This window comes from Ambystoma mexicanum, chromosome 13, assembly GCF_040938575.1.
Source record: "Ambystoma mexicanum isolate Mex_15411 chromosome 13, UKY_AmexF1_1, whole genome shotgun sequence".
NCBI classification, from domain to species: Eukaryota; Metazoa; Chordata; class Amphibia; order Caudata; family Ambystomatidae; genus Ambystoma; species Ambystoma mexicanum.
In genome coordinates this window covers 495156653-495171415 of record NC_090938.1, presented here as the reverse complement: position 1 = coordinate 495171415, position 14763 = coordinate 495156653, and positions in this window count along the sequence as shown.

The window sequence follows — 14763 nt, the reverse complement described above, 5'->3', positions numbered from 1 at the left end:
TAAGGGGATAATGACTGGGGAATAATTAAATAAATAAAGCTTGCCGGGGAGGACACCCGAGAAGAGAGAGGTTACCGGGGCAGACACCCAAGAAGTGAGAGGATTCGCCTTATTCCTACGCTTTAATATAGCGGCTAGAAGAAACGTGTACCCAGAGTCCCTCATAATGGTGAACAAATAGACTACCACAACATTTAAAGACGTCGTGAAAGGGTGTACACTCCATGAAGGGGTAATGATTAGAGGCAGAGATATTTGTGTCCAGCTGGTGTCTGTCTAGTCTGTCAAGCGTCTGTCTTACATATTTTTGTTGTGACATCATATGTAAAAAAAAATCTTAGAGAAAACTGATTTAAATTTTATGCGATTTAATAGCTGAGATAAAATCGCATATGAATTGATGTTTTTTGAGTAAATCAGAAGGTATAAAATGTTGTGAATTTTGATTGGAGCTTGCGGTGTTTGGTGCTCGCTCATATTGTTAGCAGTTGTTTAAGCCACACGAAAGCTTTGACAAGTGTTATATAAGAGGAAAGGGAACAGATTTAAGCATGGAAGACATGACTCCATTGGCACACTTATGCAGGCATTTGCCAAAACACGCACCCAAGCTAAAGAAATATAGTACTGAGTTGATTAAAGATACCGCCCACAAGATGTTTAAGACATGGCCACAAAATGGGTCTTTATCTAAAGCCATTTTACAACATATGACGACTTATTATTATTATTATTATTATTATTATTATTATTATTATTATTATTATTATTTTTAAATGATGTAGTTTATTTATAAACTTTTCATTATACAAGAGAATGTTTAGCAAGGATTAGTGTTTAAGAAAGTATTAATCGTTTCATTTGTTGAGTTCCAGATTGGTTTGGAGAAATAGGGATATTGTGTAGGTGTATTTGTTATTTTGTCCGCTCAAGAAGGTAGACCATCTTTCTTCTGTGTCTATTTCCTCCTCTGAGAGTTCGAAGAAGGCACCAAATTGTTTCCGTTGAGGAGAAAGGAGCGGGCATTCCATTACAAGGTGGAACAAGGTTTCAGTGATTTCTTTCACATCGCAAAAACTGCAATATTGGTCCTTAGAGGGTATCTGCCTAGTAATGGTGAGATTTGATCTTGTGGGGAGCATGTTCAGGGGTATTGTGAGGAAAGTTGATCTTATAGATGTATCTGGGAACAGTGCAAGGTATTTGGATAGCTCCGACTGTCCAGCGCACACTGCAGGTTCTGTTGGTAGGTGTTTTTCATTTGTATGGTTTTTATCCAGTCGTTATGTAAGAGTTTGAGTTTGGCATGTTGAGGGCGCATCGTTAAGAGATCTTCTGATATATCCTCATTGACCATTTCTTGTCAAAGGTCCTGTTTCCATTCTTCGAGAACTGTATTGTTGAAGGTGTTTGGGTGGTGCCTCAAAATTTGTATAGCCAGTGTTTTTTTTGTCCGTGAGCAATTTTCGAAACATTTCCAGTTGTTTCCACAGTACAATGGAGGCTAGTGATTGAGTTGCCATCTCATATCTTATTCTTGGCATGGGGAATGACGATGGTAAGTGTAGAATTTTGCGCCAGAAGATTGACTTGAACTTCATCCAGTTTATTGATTTCGCATTGAGCATGGCTTCTGTGCCATAAGTAACAATAGGGATTAATTTTTGCCTGTAGAACGCTATGATTGGCTGGAAAGAAAATTTGCCTTATTTGTGGTGTATCAGACAGCCTTGCTGTGCTAGTGATTGCGATTTTTGTTCAATTTTATCTAGCCATTGTTCTTTTGACTTGGACTGGTTTATCTGAACACCAAGGTATTTGAATGAGGTAACGTTTTCTTGTTGGATCCCGTCCAGGATGAATGTGTGTTGTTTTTGTTTCTTAAATGGGATCTTGGCTAGCGTCATTGTCTTGGTTTTTGCAGTGTTAATGGCAAGTTTGTTCGTAGACATGTATCTACTCAGTGCCCACAAGGCCGTTTGGAGTCCTGATGTTGTCTTATCAAGGAGGATGATGTCATCAGCATATAGCATAATCGGAATAGGAATGGAATTTATCTTAGGAGGATTCACCTGATTGCTCGTTAAGTTCTTATCGATGTGAGCAGTAAAAAGATTATAGAGGGTTGCGGCAAGTGGTCATCCTTGTTTTAGGCCGTTTTCTGTGGCAATTGAGTTTGTAGTTGCGCCTTCTTTTGATAGTCTGATCTTGATCAATGTTTCAGAGTGTAGAAGTTTGATTGGCTCCAGGATGTTTGCTGGGCACTCCCATGCTTTCAGTTTTGACCAAAGTTTGTCTCTGGATATTGCGTCGAAGGCCATGTGTAAATCGATGAAGGCAGTATGCACAGTGGTGTGAGTTTTGATAGCCTCATATTTGATTAAGTTTAGTAATATGAGGTTGATGCTGGTTCCCACGTTGGTAGAGCCAGTTTGTCTGGCACAAAATCTGCCTGTTTCTGTCGCCCAGGTGGTTAGTTGTTTTAGCAGGATGGACACAAATAGTTTTCCCAAAGGATCAAGGAGGGCAATCGGGCAGAAGTTTGCTGGGTCATCTCGTGCTCCTTACTTGTGTATTGGGACAATAGTTGCAGTTCTCCATGAGTTTGGGATTTGGTTGAGGTCATTAATCAAGGTAATCAGTTTGCACATTAGATTCGCCCATGCAGGAGGATCTTCTTTGATGGTGGTATTGGTAGTGCCATCTGGTCCTGGTGCTTTTGAAGCATTTAGATTTTTAATCATTAGGAGGAAGTCATCATAGTGTGCGTTGACTTGCCATTTAGGTTTATTAAGGATGGTTCTGCTGGTTTCTTGTATTGGTCGGGTTTTGTATATATTTGAAAAGTGAACGGTCCAAGTTTCCTAAGAGACGTTTGCCGTTAGTTTTAGTTGATTCTGAGAGTTGTTGTTGAGTAGATTCCATAACTCTCTCGTGTTATGAGACTTGTAGGTGTTCAAGATGAGCTCTGCATCTAGTTGTTGCTGGATTTTCTTATGGAATTTCCTCCAGTTCGAGTATTTTTGTTTGAGTTGTCTAGCTGTTCTGCTGTAGTCCTTAGTTTTGTTTTTGTTCAGTTGACAGAGAGCTTTCACTAGAAGTGTTTTCCTTTCCGCTGTTTCTTGATTATATGCATGCTTGTGGTGGGTCAGGGAACGCGACTGGCCCGGTTGTTGAAAGGGTAGTAATATCCATTGATAATTAAGTTTGACTTCAGCTTTCAGGTTGGCATTCTGAATGGTGTTTGGTAATCTGGACAACACTAGGTGCGAAATGCGTAATCTTGTTGATGCACTAGTCATTTTGACAGCACATTGTGGAGAGGAGTTTGGGTGTCGTGGTAAGCCGGAGCCATGTATGATCAGTTGGTTGTGATCACTTTTGACAGAGAGCACTGTTTGTACCATTGACATTAGACCATGTAAGTTTTGTGACATGAATATATAGCCAATTATCGCAGTGGAGTTGCCTCTGGACCATGTTGGGATTAGTTGGTTTGAATTGTCAGTGGCATGGTCGAGTATTATGAGATTCCGTGTGGAGATTTCTTTCATCCATCTTCTGTCTTGTGTTGATAGTTTCTTTTGGTTTAGGAGGGAGCCTTCTTGATCGTATAGGTGAATTTTTAGATCTCTGCATATTATGAGTTCAATTGACTGATAGTTGGCAGCAAGTCTGTCGATTGATAAGAATACCCCGTCGATGAAAGTTTCATTTGTGATGGCCACTGGGTTCCAGTAAAGATTCATTATTACAATTATGGTACCATCTCTTTTGGGAGGTAAATTCGTTTTGGACATTATATGTATTCCTGCAGTCGTTATTGTGGTGATTTGTATCCAGGGGTTGATGTTTTCAGTGCTAAATACGGTCCAATGTGGATTGATCTTGATCAAAGTAAGGAGGCCAGATGCCAGTCTTTCTTGGTTTTTTGTTATTGCTGGATTTAAGAGAGTGAGGAATCCCTCGCAGGTGGGTGTTGCACTGAGCCACGTTTCTTGTAGACATATGATTTGGTGGTTGTCAAATTCATGTGAAGGGTTAATAAAAAGATGAGAATTTCCTCTGGTGTTCCACGAGCACAGAGACCATTTGGGATCAGAGGTGGTTGATGTTTATGAGCTAAAGGTAGAGGAATTTTCTGCATATGATGTTTCTGTATCATAGTTACTTCTGAATGGTCGGTCGCACCTGGTAGTTTGTTCCAGTTGTTGCGAGTGGTTCTGGAAGGCGGCAGACGCAGCTTGGATTCTTGCAGTGTTGTGAGGGCTGGGTTTTGTGTTGCTTGGTTTCCGTGTATTGGTTGAGGTGTTTTCAGTAGCTGACCAACAGGTGAAGCCCAAGTTTCTGAGTTGGGTATGCATTGTGAGTATCAGATCTAAAGTTATGGGATCAGCTAGCTCCATGTATATTTCGTCCAGATGAAGGCCGTCTTTGAAGGTTATCAATTTAATGTCTTGAGTAGAGATCTGGTTTAGTTGTGGAATCACTTGGAAAAGATGTAGAATGATGGTTCTGTTTAGAATAAGAGGAAGTGATTTATTCCAGATGTTTTCTATGCAGATTATGTGTCATTTTTGTTGTAGAGGACTGATGGACGAAGGTAAGGTACAGGAATCTTCCATGTCGCTGTTAGATGTCGACGCAAGAGTGTTGTTTGAAATTTGGTCATATGTTACGTGTGGTGTTTGATACGTTGTTATGTCACTCAAAAATGCGTCCGAGATATCTTCATAGCTGTTACGTGACGAGGGTGGAGGTTCAGAGCAATATTCATCTATGATTATAAAGCTTGCGGCAGTGGCCGGAATTTGAGGCATGTTGGGCCTGTCGATTGTGGATCTTCGTGGGTGGTTAGGTTCAGTAGGTGTTCGGCAATCTGAGGTATATCGTGGGGTATAGTGATCACTTTGCTGTTTCCCGGGATAGGTTCCGGTTGCGATTGATGGTTTTGGGCGCCGGGTGGGGCCGGGAGGATTTGTGAGTTTCCCTTAGAGGGAGATTTTTGTTCTTCTGGCTTTTTTCACTGTGCGTAGAAACGCTCTGGATCACGTTTGCTTCTTGTTTTGTTTTTTCAAAAATTGTGGTCTGTTTTTGTGTGCTTTCTTCGTTTGCAAAATGTCTGGTATGAATCCGTAGAGGCGTTGCTCAAAGGGTTAGACGTTGTGGGTTGAACAATAGAGAAGTTTTCGATGAGTTCTTTTGGTAGGCAGCTTCGAGAGGGTAGGAGCGTAGTTGCCATGTCTTGTGCAAGTGTAACGCTCACCTTGTATCGACAGGGACGCCACCCGACTGGTCTGGAGCACTTCTGGGACGGAATCACCTCCCCTGGGGACTCGCGCTGCCGTGGGCTTATTCTGGAAGACAGGAGTTCAGTTTTAGCCACAATCACCTTCTCTCAGGGCCCGCCTCCCAAGTGTTGCCCTTGCGACCTCCTTGGAGCCTCTCTCACCTTGTATTTCGATAAGGTGTGCTCTCCGTCCTGCCGTTCTGTGACAGGGCGCATCATGGCTGGGCACCTTTCCGCCGAGTTACTTCACTGGTGTGGGCCCGGGAGTCCAGGCCGGCTGCTACTCCACTCTTGAGATAAGTCTTTCGTTTTTCGTAGAATGAGTGTCCGCAATTGGTGTTGCCCTGTTAACCTTCTCCTTCTCTCATTGATGCAGAAGGGGTGATGGAGACGTCGAGCTGATGGAGAGGGCAGTGCTCGAGAAGGTAAGAGAATGCGCTGAGCGCGGCGCTATGAGCGTCTTTGAATAAGGCTAATCTGTGCTATCCTTCCTTGCAGGTCGCCGAGAATTTCCTGGAAGATATGCAGCCAGATGGAGCGGACCGTAGAATGGAAGATGTCTGGGTGGTGGTTGAATTTCCAGGAGAGCGTCGATAAGTAAGCGGAGTCTGGAGGCGATGGAATCGGAAGATGAACGCTTACTAATTGTCCTCTTCAAGTGCAGAACAACGCGAAGCGCGGGCCTCAGCTCGGGCATGGCTTAAATAGCCAGCAGGTATCCCAGGTGCCTCTAGGGCGGACCACGCCCTGGATGCTAGACTGCATGATGCAGTTCCACGTCGATCCTTGTGGGGGCAGCCATGTTGGTCCATTCCCCAATGGAAACTCCACCTGCCATATGAGCCTGGCGCCAAAGGTGCCAGGACTGGCTCCAGGACAGCCGAGAGGGGCATGTTTGGGCTCTTGGGGTCTTGCAGGAATACTGTGGTGAGGGCCAGAGGCCCTGAGTTCCCGGGCCAGGGGTTAAGGTCGTGACAGCAAGATGCGGAATAAAGGGAATTGGTCTGGGCTGGTCGGTAGTTTGAAGGGAGTATCTGAGTGCTTGTTGTTGATGGTGCGCCTTTAGGAGAGAGAGTACTTCTGATGTTAACTGAGAATTTTCTTGACAGCCGTTTCTTGCAATTTCGGACAGTCTTTGTTGCCAACGGTTAGACTGTTCTGCTTCTATATTTAGGCATTTTTTCAATGTTGGGGATGACATTTTCTGTGTAGGTTTGTTTGGAATGGATCGTGGCTAATAGAGTAGCTTGACCACGGATGCTATCTTTCATGTGTTCTTGGAGTTTGAGAAAGGGTATCATTGATTGCAACAGTACTGCAATTAGCATGTTTTGGAGGTCCTGCATGGTGGTGGGTAGCCTTGGATAGTTGTAATCATTGCTGCAGGCATCTTCCGTTATTGTGTTTGTGTTTTTGTCTTGTGACAATTTCGTCGGTAGTGGGGTTTGTTAAGTTTTCCTCATTATATCCGGGGTATGGTAGGATTCTTCTGAGTCATAGGTGAAGCATGTCATTGTTGGTTGTGGCGTGAGATTGGAATTTCGTGACTCAGTTCTGACGTGCAAATTTGTGGGTATTTCGTTGGTTAATGATTTTATGCACGGAGTAGACGTTAAGTTTGGTTGTTGCTTGCCAGTTGAGGTGCCAAATAGTTCCTTTCTTTTTTCCACGTTTGTCATTATTGACTCAATTTCAGTGATGTCCATTGATAGTCTTGCGACCTTTTTTGCTTCCGCATTTGATTCAATTACCAGAGTTTGTGAGTTTTTGAGGGAGTTTTGTGTTTCTAGCCAGGAGAGTTTGGCCAGCCTGGCCTTTTCTTTCTTTGTTGTTGAGGTTCCCAAAGCTGGAATCTGGGGGAAGCTGGAATCTGGGGGAAGCTATTGATAGATTTGATTTCTTTCCAGAGATTTCCAGATGCTTGTGGTAAAGGTCTTTCTTCTATTTGTATGATGAGGTCGCTTGAAATGACTAGGTGCTGTTCTTGCCACGCAGTGAATGCTGGCAGTTTGGGTGGCTTTTCTAGGGGTTGAGGAATCAGTTTATTCATTTCCAGAAGGTCCAATGTAATAGCTAGTTGAGCATCAGTTGTTGCAGATGGTGGATCGTTGCTGAGACTTTGTTTCATTCTCTGAGGATCGTTGCTGAAACTTTGTTTCGTTCTCTGTGGGCAGAGCTTTACCTGATGATTCCGATCTGCATGAGTGTGGATCTGAGCATGCGTTTGGATAGGATTAATGTGTATCTCATCAGAGATGGCACTGCATTGCTCAGAGGGGGTCGGTTGGCCAGACTCTGATTTACCAGATGTCTGTTTTGGTGGTGAGGTGGAGGAAAAGTGAGGGGGGGAGGATGGGTTGAGGGGAATAGGGTTCACGGTTGTCTGGGAGATTTCCAAGATTACTTTTGGTTTTGTTAGGTCTTAATAATGACTGTTCCAGTGTTAATTGCGAGGAGTCCACTTGAGATGTGGCAGAGGCCCTTTGTTTGCATATTAGTCTTGTTTTAGGGCCGCCAAGCGGGGTGGTTTTAGTGGCGTGGCTTGTGGACATGATAGCCGATATGTGATGACTTAATGTGGCGTGATCTCTTCTTTGGGTGTAGGTCGAGAGCAGGGAGCTAGATTTCCTTCAAGTGTTCAAGAGTAGATTCTCAGAGCTTTGTGTTAGGATTTAGGTTTAGATCCCTTTTCTTATGGTGTCAGTGCAAATACCAATGTGACTTATAGGTTTCGCAAGATTCAAAAAGGAGGTTAGCTCTTGTTCCAAGTTAGGGAGGCTCTATTTCAAGTGAAGAATGTGCCAAGAGACCGGCACTTTAGATTTCGTCTTTCGATGGGGCGAGAGTATGCCCACTGCTAGGGGGATGGCTGGATCCAAGGGTCAGACCCTTCCGGTCTACTGCCAATCCTTTGAGTATTGTTTCGTTAACCAGGCGGTGGTCTCCGGCATATGCTGGATCCAAGGGCGCAGTCCTTTCAGTCTCCAGCCTAGTTGTGTGGTAATTCCATGTCGTAGGGAGATTGGCGGGATCCAAGGGTCAAGCCCTTTCGGTCTCCTGCCAATCCTTTGGTGCTGTTTCTTCTATTAGTGGTGGTGAACGTTAATGGCTGGATGCAAGGGTAAGACCCTTTCAGTCTCCTGCCAAAGTGTGTAGGGATGCCACAACGTGACGAGATTGGCGGGATCCAAGGAGGGCCCTTTCGGTCTCCCGTCCAACTTTCAGGGATAGAGTAGTCAAGTGTTATATAGGTCACGTTTAATGTAGGTTTGAGAAATGTAAGTGTCTTTCCTTTTGGTCACTCATTTTTGATGAAGGGCTGGTAAATGCCCAGAAATCGGAGAGAAAAAATGGATGGGGAGTTCCAAGAGGACACTGTTACGATCACCAGCTAAAAGCAATCCAGTAAGAGACTTTGTAGGGGTTAATAGTAGGCGCCCTGTAAATCAGCTTTACTGCCTGCACTTTAGTCTCGTAGAAGTGGGTTGTGGGCTGGCAAAAGGATCGAGGAGGAGGTGCAGTGCAGGTTGCTGAGGGTTGTCAGGTCGTTTCGGAGGTCTTGAAGCGAGGAGCAGGCAGATTGCAGCCAAAAGAGGATCGGGAAAGAAGTGCAGCGCAGGTCGCTGGCAGCTGAGGACTTTCCTCGAGCGTTGAGGGACAGAGTACAATGGACTGCAGGCAGAGCAGTCTCCGCTGGCACTGAAGGCTCGAGAGAGAAATGCAGCGCAGGCCGCTGAGAGGTGAGGGTTCGCCTGGGCGTCCTGGGATGAAGTGCAGCAGACTGCAAGCGGGGCAGCCTCCGCTGACACCAGAAGGAACAGAGGCCAAGGAACCGCGAGACCACGCTGCGCAGTACAGAAGGAGGGGGCGAGCTGGGGCGTCGAAGGTCAGAAGGAGTTCAGCGCCAACATATCCCTCGTTGGTATCGCAGCAGGAGCAGGTATGGATGGAGGGGAGTGAGATTGGTAACTGCAGTTCGAGACAGATGGTCAGCAGAGGCCTGGCAGCTCGATAACCCTGCTGGGGAGTGCCGCAGGGAGAGGGTTCGTTGAGGCTCAGCTCATGCTACGCTCGGCAGGGTGGATAATTGACGAGCGGGATTGGCACCTGGGGTGGTGCAATCAGGTGATGCAACGGGGGTGGGGGAGTGCTGCCGCGGAGCCCGCAGAGCCCAAAGACCAAAAGACTCTGCAGCCGACTCCACGGCCCGCTCCGCGGGTACCTGGGTATTTTAAAGTGGATGTTGATAGCAATAGAAATAGGACTGGTAACAGTTCACAAGATGATAGAGATCCGCAGCAAAGGCAAAGAGAACCTTCTCCTTGATACTCCAAAAGACTCTGCAGCCGACTCTGTGGCCCGCTCCGCGGGTAGCTGGGTATTTTAAAGTGAAAGTTGATAGCAATATAAATAGGACTGGTAACAGTTCACAAGATGATAGAGATCCGCAGCAAAGGCAAAGAGACCCTTCTCCTTGATACTCCAAAAGACTCTGCTGCCGACTCTGCAGCCGACTCCACAGCCCGCTCCGTGAGTAGCTGGGTATTTTAAAGTGGATGTTGATAGCAGTACAAATAGGACTGGTAACAGTTCCCAAGATGATAGAGATCCGCAGCAAAGGCAAAGAGAACCTTCTCCTTGATACTCCAAAAGACACTGCAGCCGACTCCGCGGCCCTCTCCGCGGGTAGCTGGGTATTTTAGAGTGGAAGTTGATAGCAATATAAATAAGACCGGTAACAGTTCACAAGATGATAGAGATCCGCAGCAAAGGCAAAGAGACCCTTCTCCTTGATACTTCAAAAGACTCTGCAGCCGACTCTGCAGCCGACTCCGCGGCCCGCTCCGTGAGTAGCTGGGTATTTTAAAGTGGAGGTTGATAGCAGTACAAATAGGACTGGTAACAGTTCACAAGATGATAGAGATCCGCAGCAAAGGCAAAGAGAACCCTCTCCTTGATACTCCAAAAGACTCTGCAGCCGACTCCACGACATATTTGCATGCCACATATACATGCAAGAAGTTAGAAAAACGCCTTGCTGTTCTCGAGTTGTGGAAAATGTATGAACAGGGAAAGGAGGAAGAGCCAGCAACAGATTGGATACTTAATGTATGCACAGAGGGGGGTGAGATGCCTACCGCGCCACCTGCCCTACCCAAAATGAAAATTAAGAAAGTAAGGATGAGGGGTTATACCCACTTAGAGAACTTAAAGCAGCACGGGGTATAGCAACCCCGCATATGAGTCACCTACACATAGTAGTGACGAAAATCAATGGGAAGATAAGGACAAGAATATTACCTCCGCAGTCCCAAGGGACCAGGAGAGATGTGATGACGAAAGAAGGGATCAGGCACAGACAAGTGCATCTCTCGACAAGGAAAGAGAAGGGAAGAGATGGAAGGGAAGCGAAGATAGAACTGATGAGATAGCATTCGGAAAAGACGAATGGATGGGAGGACACATTTTATTGTAACTCGATGGCAAAGACATTGATGACGCGAAACAAAAGGAGAGGTTAGATGAGACATGGAGAAAGGGGAAAGAGAAGGAGTTAAGAGACGAAAGGATTAGAAAGAAAGACAGACAAAGGCGAGAACAGCTATATCATGAAGAGCAAGAGAGACAGCTCGATTGCAAACCAAGGGCAGCCAATGACCAAGACAAACAAAAACAGCAAAGGTTAGAGGAAGAGCAAAAGATACGTGAGAAAAGAATAAAAAGACGAAGAGGTGAGGAAATTCGAAGGGCAGATGAACGTATAAATGAAAAGAGAAAGGAAGAAGATAGGGTTAGAGAAGAGGCGAGGAAACGCAAAGAATTTGATGACGACATAGAACGTAAGCAAAGACAGAGAGCACGTGATCTCGAACATCTGGGGAAAGAGGTTATAAAACCCGCTCCAGTTGTAGACTGGGAAGACATTGAAGAATTATTTCCTGAGTACGATTCAGTAGCAGGCACGTCTAGGGAAAATATTGACGATGACTTCAACACCAGAAGCATTAGAGAAATGATAGATAGAATATATAATGAAATGGGGCTAGAACAAATACCCCAAGAAGAGGGGGAAGATGAGTGCCTGGCGATCACACAGTTGTATGACACTGAGGAGGTCTCCCGAAGTAGTGGGAATAGAGAGCCATCCCTGGATAGATTAGAAATAAGTAGAAACAAAGAGGATACGAGCAGTCGCACTAGTTGGGGACAGACAATGTCCGACTCTGAAAGGGAGGAGCATGAGGAAAATGAGGAAGAGGGACGGAGCAAAAGACGACTCGCAAGGGAAAAAGGAATAAGGTGGTCAGCCAACAGCGAATCTGCACCGAGAGCATCAGAGTCCGCCACGCAGCCGGACCGATATGAAGAAGTATCTCACGGTCAGAGGGGTGTGTCTTCGCCGCCCTATTTGGACAGACTAAGGGCATTGCCAGGTAGACAGCGATGCAGGAATATCACCCCTGCAATAGACAGGAGAACAATGAGAGGAGAGAGAGAGAGGGCTACAGATTCCAATTTCCATTTCTCGAGAAAGGGGGAGTGAGACCGCAATATATACCATGGCCACACATGGATCGAGAACATTTGAAAAACAAGCTTCCAATGTTGACATCGGGAGCCGGAAAGTGGATACACGAGTTAGAAAAAATGACAGGAGGAAACACGTTAGCCATGGGGGACATCAAAGGTCTCCTAATCGCCATACTTGGTGAGAGAGCAGACGATGTGTGGGCACAAGCAGGCTACCCTGGCGTAACCACAATTAATACCGCACAAGACGGAGCTCCAATTGTAGATCTGCAGTATGGAAAGCGCTACGAGTCCTATACCCAGATACTTCTGATATGGGAGCTATAATGACGCGAAAGATGAAGGAGTCTGAAGATCCGTTAATTTACATACAGAATTTTCAAGACGCATGGGTGCTCGAGACTCATGAATCTTGGACAAAATCTATACCTGTATTTTACCAGATATTGTGCCAACGGCTGCCAGAGCCGATACAGAAACAACTCAAGAAATTGGTGGGAATTGAAGCCAAGCCTTGGGCTGAAATACAGTTGACCATCGCACATTATTGTAGACTGCTGCAGGAAAAGAATCACAAAAAGGAAGCAACTCGAAAGGGTGAGGAAGCGAAATTGGTGCAAATTAAATTGTCAAAATTTGCTCTGGAGGGAGCCATGATAACTAGCACAGCTGAATCAAGCATGAAGCAGGTGGCTAGTCCACAGCAGAATAATCAGGGCAATACAGGGTTTTATCCCAGGGGAAGAGGATTTAGGGCAAGAGGATGGCAGAGCAATCAGGGAGGTTTCCAAAATAATCAAGGAGGCTTTCAAAATATGCGAAATGGTAACCAAGATATGTCAAATGAGCAAATGATCCGACCACCGCCAGTTTGTTGGCTGTGTGTAATGACAGGGCATTTTTTCGCGCACATACAGAAATCAAAGCATGATGCAGAATGGCCAAGGAACAGGAGCAGGCATGGCAAATCCACCTACAGTTTTACAGCAGGGTGGTGCACAGAATCACACGGTGCAACAACAAGTGCCAGCAGTACAACAAGGGGTTCAAACACAAAGCATGGGGAATTTTCCACAAGGACAATCCCAACAGGCACCGCTGCAACTATCACAGACAATGAGCACAGGGCAGACCACGAACCCTGGAATGGGGTGTAACAATGGGAATGGGGGAAATTCACCAGCACACAGTGGGCCTAATTTGTATATAAACTAGGACAGCTCACTGGGAACCCTGATGTGTTCTATCCTATCAGTGACACCGGACCCTCACAGGGATCCTAGGGTGGATGTCGTTATAGGGAATAAAAAATATTCCTTCTTAGTTGACACAGGTGCAACACGCTTATGCATATGTGAAGGCAAGTATTCCTTATCCGGCAAGGCCATAGATACTCAGAGTTTTACAGGAGCTACCAGTTGGGTTCCCTTCACAAATGCACTTCCAGGCTCCATAGGAGAATGCGAAATGAATGTTCCTTTATTATATTCACGGCAGACCCCAGTAAATATTTTGGGTCGAGATTTAATGACAAAGTTAAACATAACAATCTCGTTCACGGAGAAGGGCATAATATGTTCCACTCCAGGAATGCACTACTCAAATGTATGCGAAATGATTAGAGCATACTCAGGACACATAGCCATGAGGGCCATACCATTAGAGCCAGAAATGTTCTCATATGGTATGCGTGTGCCTATGGCAGGATTGCCAGGCCTTGCAAACAAAATCATGAGAACCCCTGATGAGTTCTTATTCAGACCCAGAATATCGATGCATGAGGAGAAGGGACAAGTATTTCCCTTGATGATACACATGGCTGCAGTGAAAGGGAGAGTGGCCTTGATTGATGGTTATGACGACGAGGGCCGACAATGGTGCGCAGTAATCGCCATTGAAGAAGGATATTGATTGACTGACGTCACAGATGACGATCTGTTTGAAGAGCAAACAGATATAGGAGAGACAATGGTGGAAGTGAGTCTCACCTTTTGGGTAAAGATGATTAAAAGAGAAGTACCTCAGAGAATGATGTTGGCACTAAATTGTCCTGAATATTATGATGACGACATAGCCAAGGTGCCTGTCTCAGTATGGACTACAAGCCCCTATGAAGTAGGCCTCTTGAAGGGGGTTGGAGAAGTGAAGATTAAACTGAAACCAGCAGCAATTCTACCAAGGGCTCGACAATATCCCATGTCCAGAGAGGCAGATGAAGGGATTTTTAAGACAATTTTGCTATGAGAGAGCAAGGCATCTTAGTGACATCAGAGTCGTCATGTAATACATCAGTTTACCCTGTGAAAAAAAGTAAAGGGGGGTCATGGAGGCTAATTCAAGAGCTGAGGCAAATAAACGATATTGTTGAGGCTGAGTTTCCTCTAGTCCCTAACCCGTCTACAATTCTATGTAACATACCCGTTGAGGCAAAATATTTCACGGTGATTGACTTGAAAAATGCATTTTTCTCAATCCCGTTGCACCGTGACTCCCAAGATCTGTCGTCATTCACGTTCAGACAAATGCGTCTGAAAAGCATGAGGCTGCCACGGCGGTACTGTGAGTCTCCTTCTATTTTTAACAGAGTCCTGCAGATGGATTTGAGCAATATCGCACTAGAAAGTGTTGTCCTGCAATACGTGGATGGCATCTTAATTTGTAGCACAACAGAAGTACAAAGCAGGCACGATTCTGTTCAGCTATTGACTATACTGGATGAGAAGGGATATAAAGTTAACAAAGAAAAGTTACAATATTGTCAACAAGAAGTGCTGTACATAGGCCAGCTGATCTCAAATGAGGGAAAGAAGGTGACCCCATAAAGGGCTGAAGCCATATTTAACACGGCTAAGCCACATACGATTAAAAAGCAGATGCAGAGCTTTTTAGGCCTATGCAACTATGTCAGGGCATGGGTCTTCGACTAAAGCTCTTACACCAAG